At 41.3% G+C, this 20,663-nt stretch overlaps 1 protein-coding gene across 4 annotated transcripts in view; it reads left to right on the forward strand.

Moving 5' to 3' along the window:
* Positions 1–20,663, forward strand: part of NEMP2 (nuclear envelope integral membrane protein 2) — a 400,823-nt gene that overhangs the window by 287,381 nt on the left and 92,779 nt on the right. For all 4 annotated transcript variants that reach the window (XM_073807478.1, XM_073807479.1, XM_073807480.1 and 1 more), the window contains one exon: positions 7,634–9,276. The gene's annotated coding sequence lies outside the window, so the exon portion shown is untranslated. The remainder of the gene's footprint in view (positions 1–7,633; positions 9,277–20,663) is intronic.

Here is a 20,663-nt window from a genome sequence, read left to right on the forward strand (position 1 = left end):
AAAAAACGTATTTTGATGGCAACATGGAGGTTTGAAAGAGAGAACAGTTAGAACTCTTACAAAATGAAAAATGAGAGTCCAGGAGTAGGTCTACACTGTATGTGTATATGTGTATGTGTTTGTGGGGGAAAGAATCTGTAGGACTTGGTGACCAGTTTTTTAAAAAGAGTGAGAAAAAGGGAAAAGTCAAGGGTCCTAGGTTTCTAGTTTAAGCATCTGAGTTGATTGAATTGAAGACTGGGAACATAGGAGCAGTTTTGAATTCAGTTTTGATCAGGTGGAATGTGAAGTACCCCAGAGACATTCAAGTGAGGGCAGAAATAACATAGGAGGCATGAGGCTGTGATCCAAGATGTCAGGTTAGGGAGGCAGCAGAATAAAAATACCGTCAGTTTTTTAAAAATGAATGCCAGACTGCCAGATGACATTAAAACACATCTGGGAGCAGACATGGGCTTTGGAGCTGCAAGACTCAAGCTTCTAGACTTGGCCACTTAGTGCTGTGATCTTGGGATGTTTCCTAGCTTCTGGGACTCTCAAATGTAAAATGGAAACAATATTAACCTATCTTGCAGGATTGTATTCAGATTAGCAATAAAGTTTGCAAACTCCTAACAATGCAGGTCCAACTGAGTTGGCCCGTGGTAGTTTTTGTTAAAGTTCATGGATGGAAGGAGTAGGGTTAAATTTGGGAGAGGGGACTGTCCTGTGTTCAAAAGAAAGAAAAAGAGTCCATGGAAGGGACTATCTGCCTAAAGTGGCTAGGGTACAAGGTGGACTTACCCTCTGTAGAGAAACGGATCGTCATCATCCATGGCCCTGTTCAGGTCCCGGAAGTAGGTGTTTGAGGTAGAAAAAGACCATAACCACCTTTTCTATTTGATTCCCTCTAGTCACCCTCAAAGAATTAAAATCAGTGTACTGGGGACTTCCCTGGTGGTGCAGTGGTTAAGAATCTGCCTGCCAATGCAGGGGACACGGGTTCGAGCCCTGGTCTGGGAAGATCCCACATGCCACAGAGCAACTAAGCCCGTGTGCCACAACTACTGAGCCTGTGCTCTAGAGCCCGCGAGCCACAGCTACTGAGCCCATGTGCCACGACTACTGAAGCCCATGCGCCTAGAGCCCATGCTCCGCAGCAAGTGAAGCCACCGCAATGAGAAGCCCATGCTCCGCAACGAAGTGTAGCCCCCGCTCGCCACAACTAGAGAAAGCCTGCATGCAGCAACGAAGACCCAACACAGCCCAAAATTAAATAAATAAATTTATTGAAAAAAAGAAAATCAGTGTACTGCTAGGATTGGTCTTCAGAGTAACCCTGTCTGTGCCCACCCTTTCCCCAAGAAGGAAAGCAGAAAGAAAGGGAGAGAAGAAAGGAGGCACCTGTAGATGGACAGGAGGACTGTCGCCATCTGCTTATTCATACCTGGCTTTCCTTTCAGAGTGTAACACATTCTTTCATTTTATAATAGAGAAAAAATTCAAATGAAATTCATTAATTCCAAATTATAATCAGTTGATTAATTTACAAGTAAAAATGATTAAAGTGAGGTCCTTTCCTATTTCGATAGGAGGAGGGAATGAAGAGGGTAGGGGAGATTTGAACATGGAAAAGAGAAGGATGGTTGGGAGAGTTGTTTAAAAAGAGAAATTTTTTTTTAAAGGTGAAGAGTGAGGGTATAGAAAACATACTTCAGATTTTGCCTACAGTTGGTTTCCAATATTTGACAGACATTAGCTGCATGTAAGATTTTTGTCGTACGCAGCTGCCAACAGTTGCAGCTGTGCATGTAGAAATTTGTAGAGCTGTCATTGTTATAATGTTGTTGACTTTTGTTCTAAAGGAGCTTTGTTCACTGAGAATCCACAGAACTCTCTACCTTCCTAAGAGCCCAGGCTCCCTGAATACCAATGTTTAGTGCAACTCAACACACACTGATGCAGTAAACTCCATATGTCAGAGACCACACCGGGAGTGAGATAAATAAAGGTAGTTTTTGTCCTCAAGGAGCGTCCAGTGTGGAGAGGAGTAGGGGTAGCAGCCATTGGTGGTGGAAGCAGATGAGGGTGGGGGGAGGCAGATGAATAATGGCCACATAAACAGATACGTTTATTAATTCCCCGATGTGACTGGGACCTTGACCCATTTGCAAACATTATGTAATCACTGAAACAAGTCCAGCTAAATTATTCAAAAATCTCTAAATGCCAATTCCATTTAATTTTAAATAACAAGCATCCCTGAGAGGGATGATTTTCGGAACGGTGACTAAGGGAAAATATTTTTCCAGCAGGGTTTCTGCACAGGAAAAAATTCATTGCTTCCATCCCCACATCCCACACCCTGCATTCCACACCCCTTGGTGTAAAAATATTTGTATTTAAATAATTTTAAATGTCATGCATTTATAATTAAAAGCAATTCTGTGCTCAGAGGAACAGAAATTACTGACTTTAAATCAATGAGAAAAACTAAATTTTCCTCAAAGGAAGATTTCATGAGATTCAAAGGTAGTGTAGATCAAGCTAATGTGATATAAGGCTATTCGTTGCATGTGGTCTGTGGTGTGACCACTGATATAACGGCCCACCTCCAGTGGCAGGAGCGTAGAGGACATTCCAGCAAGAACACTTCGTGTCTCCCAAAGGGTCTCTTCTCTCTCCCTTCTCCTTCCCATCTTTAAGTACCCAAGGACTGTGCCCAGAATGTTTCATTTTCCTTCAAAACCACACTCCCCTACCCCATACCCTTTGGTTGGTGAGATCTTTCTAGTTAAACAGCTCCTGATGCCTTCTCAGCATCCCTTCTGAAACACAACAGCCTCTCTCCCCATTCTCGACCCTAGTCAGGGCATTGCATTCCCTCAGCCACAGTGATTGATTCAGCAGGGCATGAACTGGGAGATGAGCCAGTCAAAGCCTTCACTAAGGAAGACAGGGAGGGGTGGGTTCCTGGTAACTTTGGGGCACTCCATGGATTCTACTCTGCCTGTGGTGGTTAACTTTATGTGTCATCTTGCCTAAGCTGCGGTGCCCAGTTGTTTAGTCAGACACCAGTCTAGGCATTTATGTGAATGTATTTTTTAGATGTGATTAACATTTAAATCACCAGACTTTGGGTAAAGCAGACTACCCTCCATAATGTAGGTAGGCCTCATCCAATCAGCTGAAAGCCTTAAGAACAAAGATAGATTTCCCAAGAAGGAATTCTCCTCAAGACTACAACATAGAAACACTGCTTGAGTTTCCAGACTGCTGCCCTGCAGAGTTCAGACTGAAGACAACATCAACTTTTACCTCATTTTCCAGCCTGCCAGCCTGCCCTAAAAATTACCCTCACAATCACGTGAGCAAAGTCCTTAAAGAAATCTCTTCTCTCTGTCTGTCTCTCCTTCCCTTCCTCCACCCTTCCCCTACCTTTTCTCTCTCATTTCCTCTGTCTTCTGTTGATTCTGTTTCTCTGGAGAACCCTGACTAATACACTGACTAAGTCATATTTTCACCCTCAAAAAACACAGGGTTTTATTTGTGTGTTTGTTTAAGCCAGCTTGAGTTGTGTTCCCATCACCTGTACTAAGAGTCTTGAACATTCCTGGGTGTAAATGGACAGAATGCCCTATAGGTTCATAGATGAAAGATTCTTCCAGAAATCTGCCTTATCAGTTACTATACAATAAGCTGCCTAAGGACTAGGATTGTGTCTGATGCTTTATTCAACTGCCATTGCTTAGAATTCTTGTTACATAGTCATATTAATAAATGTTGGTTGAGCCGAATTATAGAAGGAGGTGACCAGGAGTGCTCAGCTCCTGGAATTGCCCTGGTAGGTAGAGATACAGATCTGCTGACATTTAAGAAGCCCAAGAGTGACCACAGGTTTTTATCATTTGGTTATGATAACCATAACAAGTAGCCTCAGCAATTATTATTTTCATGGAGTTTCTTAGAAATTGTTGCAGTGTGTTTTCATTTGTGTCCTTACATGTATATGTCTATTATCAATACACATGGGTTCCATTCTAGGTGTTTGGATTGGATGGTGCACATTTCTTAGCCGCATCAAAGCTGCACCCCTCCAGGGAGATTCTAGTCAAGAGCAGGACAGCTCCATCATTGCTACATTGTTGTATTAGTTTGCTTGGCCTGTCTTTTAACAAATTACCACAGACTGAGTGGTTTAAACAACAAAAATCTATTGTCTCATGGTTCTTGAAACTGGCAGTCTGAGATCAAGGTGTGAGCAGGACCTTAATTCCTCTAAAGGCACAGGGAAGGATTGTTCCAAGCCTCTCTTCTGGCTTCTGATAGTTCCTTGGCTTATAACAGCGAAACTCCAAACTTCATGTGATATTCTTCGTGTCTGTGTGTGTTCATACACAAATTTCCCCTTTTAATAAGAATGCCAGTCATATTGGATTACAGGTCCACCCTAATCCAGTATGAGCTCATCTTAACTAATTACATCTGCAGTGACCCTATTTCTAAATAAGGTCGTATTCTGAGATATTGGGGGTTAGGACTTCAACATATTTCAACCCATAACAATTGCCTGTACTTCTTCAACTTATTTCTGAGCAGCCTTCATATGAAGGCACTAGAGCTGTGAGTGACAGAAGGACAGGAGAGCTGGCTGCCAGAGCTAGGAAGCACAATGTTAAGATTCTGGCCACTTGGTGGCTCCGTGATTGCAGCTACACACTCCTACACCAAACAAATCATTTCTATCTAGAAGCAGCAGCCTTGTTCCAAAACTAATACTGATCGTCTTCCTCTTGTACCCTCCTCTAGTGGGTCTCCTTTCCTTCTCCAGTATCTTCTAGTTGGTTTTCAACCCACTTCTTCTCCCTTCTTGAAAAGAATAACCAAGAAACAAGAATTAGAAACAACATAAAAAGAAAAGAATGAGAGGAAGAGCAGAGAGGTTTTAAAAATAACACTGTTAAAGATGGCAAACGTACTATTTTCTGTGACGTATAGAGCTGAGGTTGGAAAGCTTCGGAAAGTCATTTTCTGAGGTTCTAGGTGCTTTGTACCGCTCAGACTAGCTAGAGATGTAGGAGGTGACAGATGCAGAAGCAGCACGGATGGCACTCGGCAGTGGAAGTGGAAGAGCGGGAGGCCATTGTACTGCTGCAAACTCTCCATTTCAATGCAGGAGGGGGTCAAAGACAGTTCTTTCAGGTGACTGGGGAGAGGGAATGTGACTAGGATGGGGGGCAGGGAGCTTGGAGGAGGTTGGTGAGTTTGTGGAGAAAACTTGCCTAAGGGACACTGCAAATAGGCCCAGGTGCTGTCTTTGTCATGCTTGCTATAGGTCACAGCCACCTACTCTTGGAAAGCTTTCAGTGTAGTCCCTGATGCATAAAGAGCTGTGAATACCTGGCCTATATCAATTGGATAATTTTACATAACTCCTCAGCCAAGTAAATCGACACCAGATTAGGGGCCGGAACCTAACACAGAAGATAGCATCTAAAAGCAAGTAAGAATTAAAGTTAAAATTAAAACTCTTAAATGTATTGGCAATATTTATGCTATTCCTATTTACTTACATTTAACATATTACTAGTAAATCAGTAGCAAATATGGAAAAATATGATGAATAATTTATGGGCCAGAAAGTATATATTTTTTCCAGAAATTGTCTGAAACAGATGTTTCAAGAGTTTTACCTGTGATGTTCTTCTGGGCCTGCCATCCATCTAGCCAAAAATAAAAATTTAGCCCAAGAGCATTTTTTTGTTTGTTTACTTGTCTACAAGTAGTAAAACAATAGGAAACAGAATTTTCACCACATAGTGTAATCTTATAAAGCTAGATGTTTGGCTTTATAAAAACCCAGCCTACCTTGTGTAGAGTCCCTCTCTCCTATTCATTGATTTCTGTCGTACATTTACAGCTGGAAAAGCCAGTAGTTTTTGTGGTAATCTTCATTAATATCAAAATAATGGAGAAAAGATTAATTACAGCACAGTTTTAAAAGAAATATATCTGATTTTTCTGTGAAAATAAAATCTGCTTAAAATTGGTACAAATCCTGGTCCACAGTCAGTGTTCAATAAGTGATAGTTGAAATAAATTATAGAAGGAAGGGGCCTGGAATGCTACTGCCAACAAACACACACATACACACACACACACACACACACACACATAAAACCTTACCATTTGTGGTTGTTTTCTATTCTTTAGGAGCAAAATACAAGGTAAGATGTAAACACTGAAGAAGGGTGTATCCTGAAGCTTCAGATTAAGGTATATTAATTTTTAGTCTCTCTGAAGATAATGAGGTTTGGTCATAAGGTTATTCAGTAAGGTCAGTGTTGTCTGCAAATTACAATTTTGCTGGTAACAAAATATTTTAAGTCTGTGTGGCAACATGGTAAAATGGATCTAGATAACTATGTCTCAGTTATGTTAAGAATAAAGATAGTTGCTCTCCTAGCTAGTAGACACAGTGGGTTCTTAGAGAATCACAGTAAAAAATAAGTTATTCTGCTAAAATGTGTTTTCGGCAGTGTTTCAAAGTAATTTGCAAAGTTTGGGGCAAGAAAGGAAAGCACCACTTGATGCTCTTCCATGGGGAAGGCCACAGCGCCACAAGTGATGAAACAGTGACTGAATCGATAGCATTCTTCAAGGCAGATGCTTGAATCCAGTAAGACATTCTGTCGAAAAGCAGTTATAAGTTACAGTTTAAAATAGTATTTGTAATACTGGCTTGCTTGGAATAAGATCAGGTTCCTCAAAACACTTGTAGGCATCTTTGAATAACTTTTCCATAAACAGAATAACTTTAAGAATAAATATCTGAATCTTTCCTCACTCTCTTGGAATCTTCTCTTCCCCTTCACTAAAGATCCTCATCTCAGCCTAAAGCAGTGATTTTCAACTAAGGGAGATTTTGTCCCCCAGGAGACTCTTGGCAATGTTTGGAGACGTTATTGGTTGTCACATCTGGTGGGGGGGGGGGCGGCGGGAGGAGGGAGGGGCCACTGGCATCTGGCGGATGAGGCCAGGGCTGCTGCCGAACATCCTACAGTGCACAGGACAGCCCCACAGCAAAGAATTATCTGGCCCAAAATATCGATAGTTCTGAGACTGAGAAACACTAGCCTGGAGGTATAAATGAGGCAGGTGCGTGTGTGTGTTTGTGTGTGTGTGTGTGTGTGTGTGTGTGTGCGCGCGCGCACGCGCGTGTGTGTATGTGCAGCGTTGTCACACAAACAAGTGGACTATACACATGCTTGAGCTCTAAAAGCCCACTGAAACCCACATAAACTGGTAGCCTTACACATCAGCAGTTCCAGTAAAGAAATTCTACTTTCAAGCTAGATGTGAGGCAAGCTCAGAAAGGGTTTTTTTATTCGTTGCTCCACCCCAACTCCTCAAGTAGACGTTCTAAAGGAAGCATTGTTGTAAACAATCAGAGGGACCGTTGACTTTATTCTAAGGTTTTAGAATTGTGGCTGGGCCTTAGCCTGAGAGTCTCCACTACTGGATGGGGTGCCTCCATGAGTTTGTTCCTTCTATCCTGAAAGTTTTAACTGTGTATTTTAACAGTGACTGCCATGTGAGCATTCTTTATGTCATCCCTTTTGGTTACGTGTTGTTTTCTCTTCTCACCCTCCAGGCCCTTGTCCGAGACAACAGGAAATTTTCAGGTCACGTGTTTCCTTTCCAGAGAGTTGTTTTGTGGATACAATGGAGTCTTTAGCATTCACAAGATTTAGAGGACTTCAGCATAATTTTATTTTCACATACCAACAATCACTTACGGCAAGTACCTTTTCTCTCCTGACCACCATAGAGCACACTTTTGTTTCCCCATCCAGTCCCCTGTCTCACTGGCCGCAGCTCTGAAACGGCTGTGTTCTTTACCACAGTCTTCCTGAGACAGGTTGCTGCCTCCTTTTAGGAATACCCATGGTAAACCCACCTGAGGAGGGTTTTGACTCAACTAAAACTTCAACCAGCATCAGAGGCTTTTGAAGTATAACTGATAGGTACTAAAAATGTCAGTAATGTTGGTAGATACCACACAAGAAATTTTAAGCAGATAAAGCACCGTTTAGCAAAATTACCTACCAACATCCTTTTTTTTTTTTTTTTGTGGTACGCGGGCCTCTCACTGTTATGGCCTCTCCTGCTGTGGGATCTTCCCAGACCGGGGCACGAACCCGCGTCCCCTGCATTGGCAGGCGGACTCTCAACCACTGCACCACCAGGGAAGCCCTTAAGGTCCCTTTTTTTTTTCCAACATCCTTTTAACAGACAAAAAAAGGCAAGAGGAAAAAAAAGCAATAACTTATATAATTAATCTGTACAAAATAACACAATTGATATATTTTTTAACAGTAATAATCACGGAATGCTAAAGCTGGATGGGACATTCTGTACTGCTTAGGTGGGCTGCCTGGTGTAACAAGTGCTGGCTTCTTTCCTTTTCTCTCTCTTGTTTTACTTTGGTGATGAAGACACGAAGGCTCAGGGAGGGGAATTGACCTGGCCAAAGTCACACAGGCAGCTGGGCAAAGTCAGAATCGGAAACACAATGTGCACTTTCTTCCACATATATAAGAGGCTGAAAACACAGAAGACTGTGATATTTATATGCATACTTTTCCAATTTTTTTTCCAGTGTTTCCTTTTTTCCCTGTTATCTTTTAACCCAAATTTCCCAACTCCTTACACAGACTATTTTGGAAATTAGAAGACATAGTTTTAATGCAAATAATGCCTTTTTAAAAGAAGTTGTAAGCACCCACAACATTTTTATGCTTAGTGACTTGATGCCAACTATATATATTCATGGGTGGATGGGTATATCTGGATCTATAAATGTCATTTGTATATTCATATACATTCGTACACCAGATTTCCAAATCTAGTTGTTTCCCCTCACCTCCAAGGAACACACTGCTCCTGACATTTCGGTAGCATAGCCTAACTATACAGTTCCATCATGGGAGTTTGTATTATATATAAGTTTATGGTAAAGGTAAAAATACGGGTCTTGATAGTTTTCTTCCAGTGATATTCATTATCTTTTGCTAGGAAAGGTGAAAATATAAGCAATCAGTGCATTTCTGTCGAAAGGAAGGAGAATTAGATCTAAATAAGAATAAGCAGCATCTCAGGCTTGACAAACTTTTCCAGCAATTTTTTTTTCCCTGCTCTGCAGAGAGCCCTCAGCATGGGCCATGGGTCTGGCTGCTGAAAGAAGTGTCCATGCAAATCTCATTCTCTATTTTCTGTAATCACCACCTGAAATACGTAAGTAAAACACACAGTCTAATGTACCTTAATGTTCATCCTCATACTTTAAAATAAGCATTATTTCTTGGTGACTATACTTGAGAAGTTTTCTATTTAAACTGCGTATACATACGATGCCAATTTTTAAAAATCTTGTGTGTATTCACATATATAGGAACAAAAATCTATATGTATGTTTACCAAGATGTCGACGATGGTTTTCTTTTAGTGGTATGACTTTTCTTTATACTTATCTCTATTTTTTACAATTATTGATTTCTTTAATGTTCAGAAAATTATTAACTTAGCACAAAATATTACGTAAAGACTTTTCAAATGGCATCCTTTGTCTCTCTGATTCACTGGAGTTTGTAGCTACTTCTATTCATTCAATAAATATTTAATGAATACCTACTATGTGCAAGGTCCTGTGCTAATTGCTGTCAGATAAATAGTTCTACTATTTTACAAAGCTCAAGCCTATCAGCTAACAGATATTCACGGAGTGCCTGCTCTGTGTTCACAGCTGCCCAGTAGGAGTTCTGGATGCAGTGGTGAACAAGATAGTGTTCTGTCTCCAGGAGCTTATATGCTATAAACACGTAAACAATAAATAACAGTGGTCAAGACACATGTTATGAAGGACATTTTGAGGTAATGTCACAGATAGTAACTGGGAGGATGAGGCTGCTTTAGCTGAGAGTTTGTGGAAGCCCTCGCTGAACAGGTCACATTTGGATTGAAGACTGAATATTAGAAGGAGACACTTTGTGAAGATATGGCCTCGAGCAGGAGGAACAGCAGGAGGGAAAGACCCAAGATGAGAGCAAGCTTGGTATATTCAGGGAAAACAGCAAAAACTGGCAGAGTACAGAGAAGGAAGAGAAGGAAGCAGAAGCCAGTAGGGCAGCCTTCCAGGCCACAGTACAGAATTTAGATTTGATTCTCTGTTGCAAAGAGAGGTCTTTGGTGAGTTCCAAGCAGAGAAGTGATGTTGCCTAGTTTACATTCGAAAAAGATCCTGCTGGCTTCTGTGTCAACAATGGATTTGGGGGAGGCAAGTGTAGTGGCAGGGTGCTGTTGAGGACATAGCGAGAAGCTGCCACATAAGGATAGTTGTGGAGGAGAGATACTGAAAACTTTAAAATGGGAGAATACCTCTTGGTTGGGGCAAAAAAAAAATGTGTTCTACCATTGTATAGGTACTCTTCTCTCTCTCTTCTTTTTTTTTTTTAAATAAATTTATTTATTTATTTTTGGCTGCATTGGGCCTTAGTTGCTGTGCACGGGCTTTCTCTAGTTGCGGCGAGCGGGGGCTACTCTTTGTTGCGGTGCGGGGGCTTCTCATTGCGGTGGCTTCTCTTGTTGCGGAGCACAGGCTCTAGGCTCGCAGGCTCAGTAGTTGTGGCGCACAGGCTTGGTTGCTCCGCCGCATGTGGGATCTTCCTGGACCAGGGCTTGAACCCATGTCCCCTGCACTGGCAGGTGGATTCTTAACCACTGCGCCACCAGGGAAGTCGACTACTCTTCTCTTTTAACTTTTGTCTTTTAGAGTGTGGCTGAGATTACTATCATCTCTCGGTATCCTTTCTCCTCCATTTTTATAATAGAACTCCCTGAATTCTAGCTAGACACATGGGTATTAGGTCGTCAACTACATTTCCCAGCTTTCCTTGCTACTGGGAGTGACCTTATGACTAAATTTAGACCGCTGGGAAATGAAGTAATGTGTGCTCAGTCTAGATTATCTCCTTAAGGACATAGTCACTTGGTAAACTTTCTTCATTCTTCCCTTGGGCTGAAACTCAGACATGCATCAGCCCATCTTTGACCCCGGGGTGTGAGAACATCACCCTAGGGCATGGTGGAGCACCAGATGGAAGGACCGACTTCCCTGAATGACCTCATGGGACAGCCCTCCAGCTGGCCCTCAATGCTCCTGTTCAATCTATATCACGTGAGAAAAAGAAAGTTCTTTCTTTTTTAGAGCTGTGCTGTATTCTAGGGTGTTTTGGTTAGAACCGCTTATCCCATACCTTAAGGAAATGAGGAGCTTTGGGGAAGCCAAAAGAAGCATTTACAGCAGAGAAACCAGGGCATGGCAGATGTCTTTGAGCCGATCAGTGCCCCCTTGTCTGGAATAGGAAGAAAGCATAGCCAAATGAGAGAAAAACTATCTGGATACTAATCTGCTCCAAAGCCCTAGGGCCATACCCAAGGCTTGGGAGAGTCCTGACCGCCAGCTAAGATTTAGGGTGAGTAATAAAGGAACATTCCAATCATGAACTCTGTATAACATTAAGTTGTGATAAGCTGATAAAAAAGAAACTGAAAAATAACATAGACTCGTTTTCTCTACCAGTTATTTTAAAGAAACTTTACATTTTGAATTAATTACTCCTAGTGAAGAAGTATGTATATACTACACACAAATGGAAAATACACCAAGTTCCATATCAGTGGAGCACATTTACACACGAGGCCTTGTTCCTCCATCTGTACTGGGTGGCTACAGCTGACTCGTCTCATCTGGTTGCAGTGTGCCTTAATTTGGAACCTTACTCACTTTTTTAAAAAGCCCATCTCAAGGTTATGGAGGTTTACCCACACACAAAACAAGATGAATTAAGTAATACTAATATTATGTTAGGTAGGAAAATAATCTTCAATATGGAAGAAACCCAAGCTCCTTTAGAGAGTTTTTTTTTTTTTTGAGGATTAAAACAGAGAATGTATGTAAAGCAACCAGCAAAAAATATTATTGTTGTTGTTAGTTTCTCCCTTTCCTATACTCACTCAATTATTTGTCTTTCAAACTCCAAAATACTCTGAAATCTGCCATGAGTCCCTGAAAGAATGACTAAATGCTCATTCTCAGTAAGCTGGTAATTTGGGTTTTCTACATCCCTCAATATAGGATTGAAGTGAAAGGTGGGAGGGAAGGGACACTAATATTCATGGAGCATCTACCATGTGTGCACTTTAGGTTGGTTATTTCCTCTGATCTTAATAATTCAATGTGGTGATACCATCATTCTTTTTTTTTAATTATTGCAGTAGTTAATTTACAATATTGTGTTAGTTTCAGGTGTCCAGCAAAGTGATTCATTTATATTTTTTTCACATTATATTCCGTTAAAGGTTATTACAAGTTTATAGTTCCCTGTGCCATACAGTAAATCTTTGTTGCTTATCTATTTTATGTATAGTAGTTTGTATCTGTTAATCCAATACTTTTTTAAAATTTTTTAAAAATTTTATTGGAGTATAGTTGATTTACAACATGTTAGTTTCAGGTGTACAGCAAAATGAATCAGCTATACATATACATATATCCACTCTTCTTTTAGATTCTTTTCCCATATAGGCCATTACAGAATACTGAGTAGAGTTCCCAGTGCTATATAATAGGTCCTTATTAGTTATCTATTTTATATATAGTAGTGTGTTTATGTCAACCCCAATCTCCCAATTTATCCCTCCCCCCCCACCCCCACTTACTCCCTGGTGACCATAAGTTTGTTTTCTACATCTGTAACTTTGTTTCTGTTTCATATATAGGTTCATTTGTACCTTTTTTTTAGGTTTCATATATAAATATATCATATCCCATACTCTTAATTTGTCCCTCACTCCCTCCCTCTCTCCCTCTCCCCTTTGGTAACCATAAGTTTGTTCTCTATGTCTGTGAGTCTGTTTCTGTTTTGTATATACATTCATTTGTATTATTTTTTTAGATTCCACGTATGTGATGTCATATAGTGTTTATCTTTCTCTGTCTGACTTACTTCACTAAGTATAATATCCTCTAGGTCCATCCATGTTGCTGCAAATGGCAATATTTCATTCTTTTTTATGGCTGAGTAATATTCCGTTGTGTGTGTGTGTGTGTGTGTGTGTGTGTGTGTGTGTGTGTGTGTGTGTACACATACACATACACATACTTGGGTTGTTTCCATGTCTTGCCTATTGTAAATAGTGCTGCTATAAACATTGGTGTGCATTTATCTTTTCAAATTAGAGTTTTTGTTTCTTCCAGATATGTACCCAGGAGTGGGATTGCTGGTCATGTGGCAGCTCTACTTTAGTTTTTTAAGGAACCTCCATACTGTTCTCCATAGTGGCTGCACTAATTTACATTCCCACCAACAGTGCAGGAGGGTTCCCTTTTCTCCACACCCTCTCCAGCATTTATTGTTTAGAGATTTTTTTGATGATGGTCATTCTGACCGGTGTGAGGTGACACCTCATTGTAGTTTTGATTTGCATTTCTCTAATGCTTAGTGATGTCGAGCATCTTTTCATGTGCCTGTTGGCCATCTGTAAGTCTTCTTTGGAAAAATGTCTATTTAGGTCTTCTGCCCACTCTTTGTTTGGGTTGTTTGTATTTTCAATATTGAGCTATATGAGCTGTTTGTATATTTTGGATACTAACTTCTTGTTGGTCACATCATTTGCAAATATTTTCTCCCATTCCATAGGTTGTCTTTTCAGTTTGTTGATAGTTTCCTTTGCTGTGCAAAAGCTTTTTTTTTTTTTTTTTTTTTTGTGGTACGCGGGCCTCTCACTGTTGTGGCCTCTCCCGTTGCGGAGCACACGCTCTGGACGCGCAGGCTCAGCGGCCATGGCTAATGAGCCTAGCCGCTCCACGGCATGTGGGATCTTCCTGGACCGGGACACGAACCCGTGTCCCCTGCATCGGCAGGCGGACTCTCAACCACTGCGCCACCAGGGAAGCCTAGTGCAAAAGCTTTTGAGTTTGATTAGGTCCCATTTGCTTAATTTTGCTTTTATTTCTTTTGCCTTGGGAAACTGATCTAAGAAAATATTGCTACGATTTATGTTGGAGAATGTTAAACATCATTCCTATTTTAACAATAAAGAAACCACGTTTGACAGAGGTTAAATTCCTTACTCAGTCACATAACTAATAAGTGGTTGTTAACGGTTGAGCTGCAGTTCAAACTCAGAGCTGTGTGACTCCAAAGCTTCCCATTCTGGCTGTACCTCTGGAGTGGTCTAAGCCTCATGGTACATAGGATGCAAGGTTGCATGTGACAGTCCCAAACATAGTAGTGGACCCCAAGACCACTTCCTACTCTCAATTTTCTTTTTTAATCCCAGGCAGAATTAATCATTTCCTCCTCTGTATTCCCATTTAACACGTTGTATACACATCCATATGTAGAGTAACTATTGGTTTACAGACCTATTCATGGTTGCCTTCACTAGACTGACAGCTTTTCATCAAACATTTAGGCAAACATTTTGGCATCTGTGTACTCTTCGTGTCTAGTATAATATCTGCAGGTTGCAGACACCTAATGAATGTTTATTGAATCATCCACAGATTCCCGAACAGCAATAACATATCATCATCCAGTTGCCCATGACCATCGCCAGGACTGTCTCTGAGTTATCTTCAGTCTAGGCCCCCAAGCCTTGTGAGGTTTCCATGAGCAGCAGGTATCACATGTGTGTGAAGACACGTGAAGCACTGCCTGTCAGAACTGTCACACATTGACTAATATAAACAAAAACCTTTTGAAGTTGTGCTTTATGTTAACTGCAGAAACCTTTCTTAGTAAATGAGAAAACAGCTTTTTCACTCTGCCTTGGTTTGCTGCATTAAAATGTTCTGAAGGGCAGCACATGTACACACACAGACACACACACACACACACACACACACACACACACCTACACACACAGTGAGAGCTAGCATTATCCCTACAGTATCAGGGACCTCCTGAACTGTAATCTCACTGCATGGGGGCTGAATCACAACAATAAACATAAGAGGAACTTTCACAACAAATTCTTTAAACATATTCATAGCTGTCAGCAACGATATTAGATTTAGTTAGGCAACCCTGATTTGTGCCGCATACAATCTTTACTGTAATTAGATTCTTTGTTGTACACATTTTGTCACCACTGAGGAAAGGTCATTAAGAGGCGCACTCTCCTATAGGTAATCGCACCCTGGACCCTATAAGCGTGACAGTAACTGGCAAAGAAAATGCACAGCTTCTTCCCCTGCATGGTAATACGAAGGGAACAAACAGTGCCTGAATCTTACTCATTTCCATTTTCTGTCAAAATGTTCTTTGTATAATCTTGCTGAGTCCATAAGAGCATGTAACAGAATTATCACTATCATTTTGACAACACTAGGCGGAAAGGTACAAAGCAAGCGTCATTTCTGTAGAGCTCTGTGCTGTGATTGTTGTTTTACAATCCAGACTGTTGTTCAATTTGGGGATAGTGTCAAGGACTATGGAAAAGTCTGATATTGTACTCTACTTGCAAGCTGCCAAGTTAGCCTGCCATAGTTTCATGTATTCTGGTAGAAGAAATAAGAAAATAAGAAGAAATCAGAGACAAAGGACAGCTTATTATTCACAGCAATAGTAGTAGGTGAACCAACTGTGCTGGCCTGGGGTTGCCATTAGGAGAAAAGTTAAAGCATCTTACCTGGGAATGGTCAGAGAAGAATCCTAAATTTTGTAATTAGGATTATATAACTTCCTACCCCTTTCATCCTAATCATTACCCAGGAAGCAGCTGAGAGAAACTGATCCCCTTCTGGGGAGAGTTGCATTCAATGATCTAATTGTCTGAGTAAGGTGTGTGGACCAGGAGGAGGTGAGGGAGGTAGAGTTGGAAACATTGTTGAATCAATTATCGAGGACACCATTCCAAAGCTCAATAATACCAGATGCCCGTGGATGTCAGGAGGCATGGAAGGTCCATCAGATAGCTTGACTATAAGTCCACTGCTGAGTAGCTTGTGATAAAAAGCACACCATCGTCAGACGGTAAATGTCCAGACAGCCAAAAACTTGACCTGGATTAGTTTCAAGGACCACAATAGTGTTGCCAGAGTTGGCAGATCAGACTGGAACAGAAATAGCATAACCTGAAAAAGTATTAACAGCCTTGAGACCCCATGGATAGCCCTGGGAAGGGACCAAAGGTCAAATGTAGTTCTTCTGCCAGGAGTCGGTAGGGTTGATGGCCCACATGATGTGTCCTTCCTTGTGCAAGACAGATGGGTCAACTTTTGGCAGGTGTTCCAAGTCTGGCATGCAGCAGTAATCTCTGTGCCAGAAACTAGAGGCCTTGACTTTGTGCCCAGCCTACGATGCTTCCATAGTAAGTGTTTCCATGTCTGGTACAGTGATGGATCCAGGCAAGGATGGTGAGAATCTGGACAGTAACAGCTTAATGAGCAGCTTGAGTCAAGTCAGTATCGTCAGAGAACAGACTCTTATCATGGGCTTGATCCAGACGGTTCTGTCGGCAGCCATAATTTATTCCCACAGTTTGCAGCCCTAAAGAGGGTGTCTCCAACCTGCCGTTCTTTAGTTTCTAAGAGGCAGATCAAATAGCTAGGCCACTGGCAACAGCCCAAGAGTCGGTAAAAAATATAACAAGGTTCTTCAAGGATAATATTATCTAGAACTATGAGGACAGCCTTGAGTTCTGCCCACTGAGTGGAGCAACTTCATTGTCATTTGGTTTTTGCATCACAGCACTGAAGTTGAACAGCCATAGCAGCCCGGTGAATACCACCAGGTTTCAGATAAATGGAATAAGTAGACCCAGGCATTTAGGGAAACTGCGGTGAATTGACAGCCCTGTAAGGGCCAGTGAGTTTGCTTCAGCTGACATAATGGGGCATAGAGTTTCCCCCAAAGGAATAGGTACCACTTTTACATGTAAAGCCTAGATGCTGAGGCCAAGCTGGCTGTGTTTTTGAATATGCCATTTTCATGTGACAAGTGAAGCTTGTTGGGACTGTCCCCCTTTGTTAGTCCTTGAATCTGAGTTGACTCACCCAAAAATAGAAATATCATATCAGAGAGTCACAAGGTTTCCATGGGTTAGGCATTCAGTTTTGATAAGAGCACAGTAGCAAGCTAATAGCTACTTTTCAAAAAGAATGTTTCTGGTAGTTGCATCAGGGAAGTAATGAATCCAAAACCCCAAGGGAGCATCCCTGGGTGGAGACAGCCGCCTTTTGCTAGAGGCACCAATCAAAAAATCATCAGTCACAGAGGACAGGGAAATATTGACCTCCATCTCTAACTGTTTCTCCATAATGTGGCTGAGGTCAGAAGGGTAGGAGGACATCATTTCCTCATTCTCATTCATCAGCATTGTAAACCCAATCCAGAGTGGTAAGAGCCTGGATCCTAGTCAATGCCACATCTGTGGTCTCCCACAGGAGTTTTTCTGTCTCAGAAAAATCTCTCCATGAAGGCCAATGCTTGCTTATAGAAGCCAGGACCCACTGCAAAAGAAGTTGAGACCTTTTACTGTCATCTCCAAGTGGATCTAAAGTTAGCACTGTAGATTGCAGGAGGATTTGAACTATGAGAAAGCCCAGCTGTTGTCATTCTTTCTTGATAAGCATTACACACTCCATTCCCTCAACTCCCAGGCAAATCAGCCAAAGCTCTATTGATTTGTCTAGTTTTTGCCTACAGCAATAGCAATTTTCCTTCCTTTCATGCTCAGTGTGGATTTGGGTCTTTGTAACTTGTCTGAATGGAAGTGGGACCTTCTGCCCACCTGAGATGAATCTTAGTACCTACTAGCTGTTACAGTGGGGCAGATTTGAGGTTGACCCCTGGGTCGATGAGGAAGTTCCCCCACCTGGAGGAGAGTTAGCACTAAGCAGGGCACTGGTCAGGCAACTGTCTCTGAAACTCCTTCCTGACAACTCAGCCTGCAACCACCTCCCCAATTCCTTCTCTTTAACAGGCAATAAAGTAAAAAACAAACAAACAAAAGCATTTATTTTCCAGTTGGCCATAACATTTGGTCAACTCCCTTCTGATTCCCTTGAACTTTCCTCAAACCCTGTTAATTGGCCTGGGAGGCACTCATGCTTTCTCTTTCAGAAAGCCATGTCTTTGTCAGCATCTCGCCATCATTGTCCAAACTGCCAAGAACTGTGAAGGGTCTGACATTTACCCTACTTGCAAACTAAAAAGTTAGCCTGCCATAGTGTCATGTATGCTAATAGAAAGCCTGCGATTCCTAGGCCAGAGATGCAGTTTATTACAGCACTAACAACAACCTGAGAATCAGCATTTTTATATCCGTTCCTAATTCCCACGGAATGCAAATAGGATCAGGTAACATCCGCCCATGCAGTAGGTTGCGTTACAGAAGGACCCCAAGCTCAGGGAACCAAGATCTTTATATAATGGCCCATAAGTATGCCTGCCCTTTGTTCCAGAGAGACACTACCTCTCACTTCCAAGGCTCTTGGCTATACAAACATCCTTTTAAAGGAACAAAGGGCAAGTCAGTGCTTTGGCTCACAGGTGTGCAGAAATATGAGAAACCCTCAGAGAATTGCCTCCATTAGCAAAAAGCAATAGCTAGCAACAACAGTATGGGAGTGGCACTCAAACACCCGTGACTAGGAATTGAGTCCACAGCTCATGTCATTCTGTGGATTATATACCTGGAGGTATTGGGAGCTTGTGATTACACAGATAAATTTTCAACCTTCTGCAAGAAGTTAAAATAAAAATCCTCACAAAAAGTGGAAGAGTCTGAGAATTTCAGGTATCTAAGTGACAGTAGAAGTCAAGGCATTTTTTTTTATACTAGATTAAATTCAAGAGCTACTGAAAATTGTTGAAGCAGTATGATGGGTATCTGGGGGTTCTTTTTACTGTTCACTCTATTTCTGTGTGTTTAAAATTTTTTGTAATAATTTAAACTTTTTTTTAATTAAACAATGTGAAAATAACAAAATTCTCTGTTGAAGAGAAAGTGCTTAGGATAAAAACTTCTAATGGTTGAAGTTGGTATAGAATGTTTCTCCCCCAGAAAACCTGTGGTAGGAAGAAGAAAAATATTCTAGTATTTCATCTATAGCTATTACTGAAATTGACATTTAGTTTTAGAAATACTTGATATATTTTAAATATGGGGACAAAGACCTGGGGTGAAAGAAAGTTGAACAACTGAATTTTACCGGATGATTAACTGCTGAGGATCTAACATATAACCCAAACATCACTAAGATTCCAGTGTTCACTGAGCAGAACAAAAAGGAGGGACTTGCAAATGTTTACAGCAGAGGCTGCTTCTATATAGCAAATGGAATCAAAACAAACGGTAAGGGGAGTCTAGTCATTCATTCTTGCGTTGTGTATCAACCAAGTGTCAGCACTGGGCCAGGTGAGTGTATCTAAAAGGAGAACAGGTTTAAAGATTTTTTTTTAAGAGAGGGGGAATAAACTCATGATCTTCAGTATTTTTCTTAAAATTGTATTAACCTTATATTGTGATAGTTCTTGTATTATTTAGGATTTGAACATATTTGGGGAAAGGAAATAGAGAATGAAATCTGAAAGGGGACAGGTACAGGTGATACAGATCTGAACTGACGAAGATAAAATGCAAAGATACCTCATCAAGCTTGGAAAATAGATAGAAAAGTATGCAGTGACTCTCTGCACGGGCCACAAGATGACAGTGAGTGAGTCTTGGGCAAATTAACCTAAACTATGATTATAAGATGATCATCTCTGACTTATTTGACTCACTAGAAACCCTGGCAATAGAATCCGTTATTGTCTTGTTCCTCTGGCCCCTTTTCTATAGCTGCCTCAACCCCACATCCCGAGAAGGGTCAGTAGGCTCTAAATTAAGAATTAATAGGAAGATTAAAATCCCTTAGGAAGATAATTGCTGAGAAAGGATATTATCAAGATATGTAAAACCCTGGTGAAGCCCAGGAGTGCTGTATAACACTGTACCAGTTGCACCCAGCAGGGGCACCAGGCAAGGGCATGGTGAGGGGGAGGGAGTCAGGAGGGGACCAAGCTGGGAGTGAAACCTAGCCATGCTCTGCTCACGGAACCGTGCACCTGGCACAAGACTGCATCTGCCTGAAAGAGGGAGCACCCTTTCCTCAACTGAGTGCCCAGAGCGGGTGCTTTTTTCTTATGTGCATAAAGCTCTGTCTGTGCTAGCTACGGCTTAGTGTGAGAACATCCTCAAATCCTGGAATGTTTCAGGGCATCCACTGAAATTCTATGAAAGTAGTTGAAAGATAAATAAAAGATGGCATTACTTTATACAGTGGGTAGTAAACATATGGAACTCATTATCCTCAAGATGTTGCGTAGTCCACAAATATAAATAGGATAAAGAAAGATTTAGATAAATTCATGCTTGTTAGAGTCATATGAGCTGCTAGAGCGTTGTTAGAAACACACAGGGAACGTCTCCAAATGCTTTCAGGGAAAACACCATGTTTATCTTCAAAATGTCCTGTAGTGCCAGTGCCATGAATTGAACAGGCAGATCTCTGGCTCTCCAGGTTTCTCAGCATCCGTGATACTCAAGTTTTCCAAATAACTGAGGGCTGA

Source organism: Tursiops truncatus, chromosome 7 (assembly GCF_011762595.2).
Source record: "Tursiops truncatus isolate mTurTru1 chromosome 7, mTurTru1.mat.Y, whole genome shotgun sequence".
Lineage (NCBI taxonomy): Eukaryota > Metazoa > Chordata > Mammalia > Artiodactyla > Delphinidae > Tursiops > Tursiops truncatus.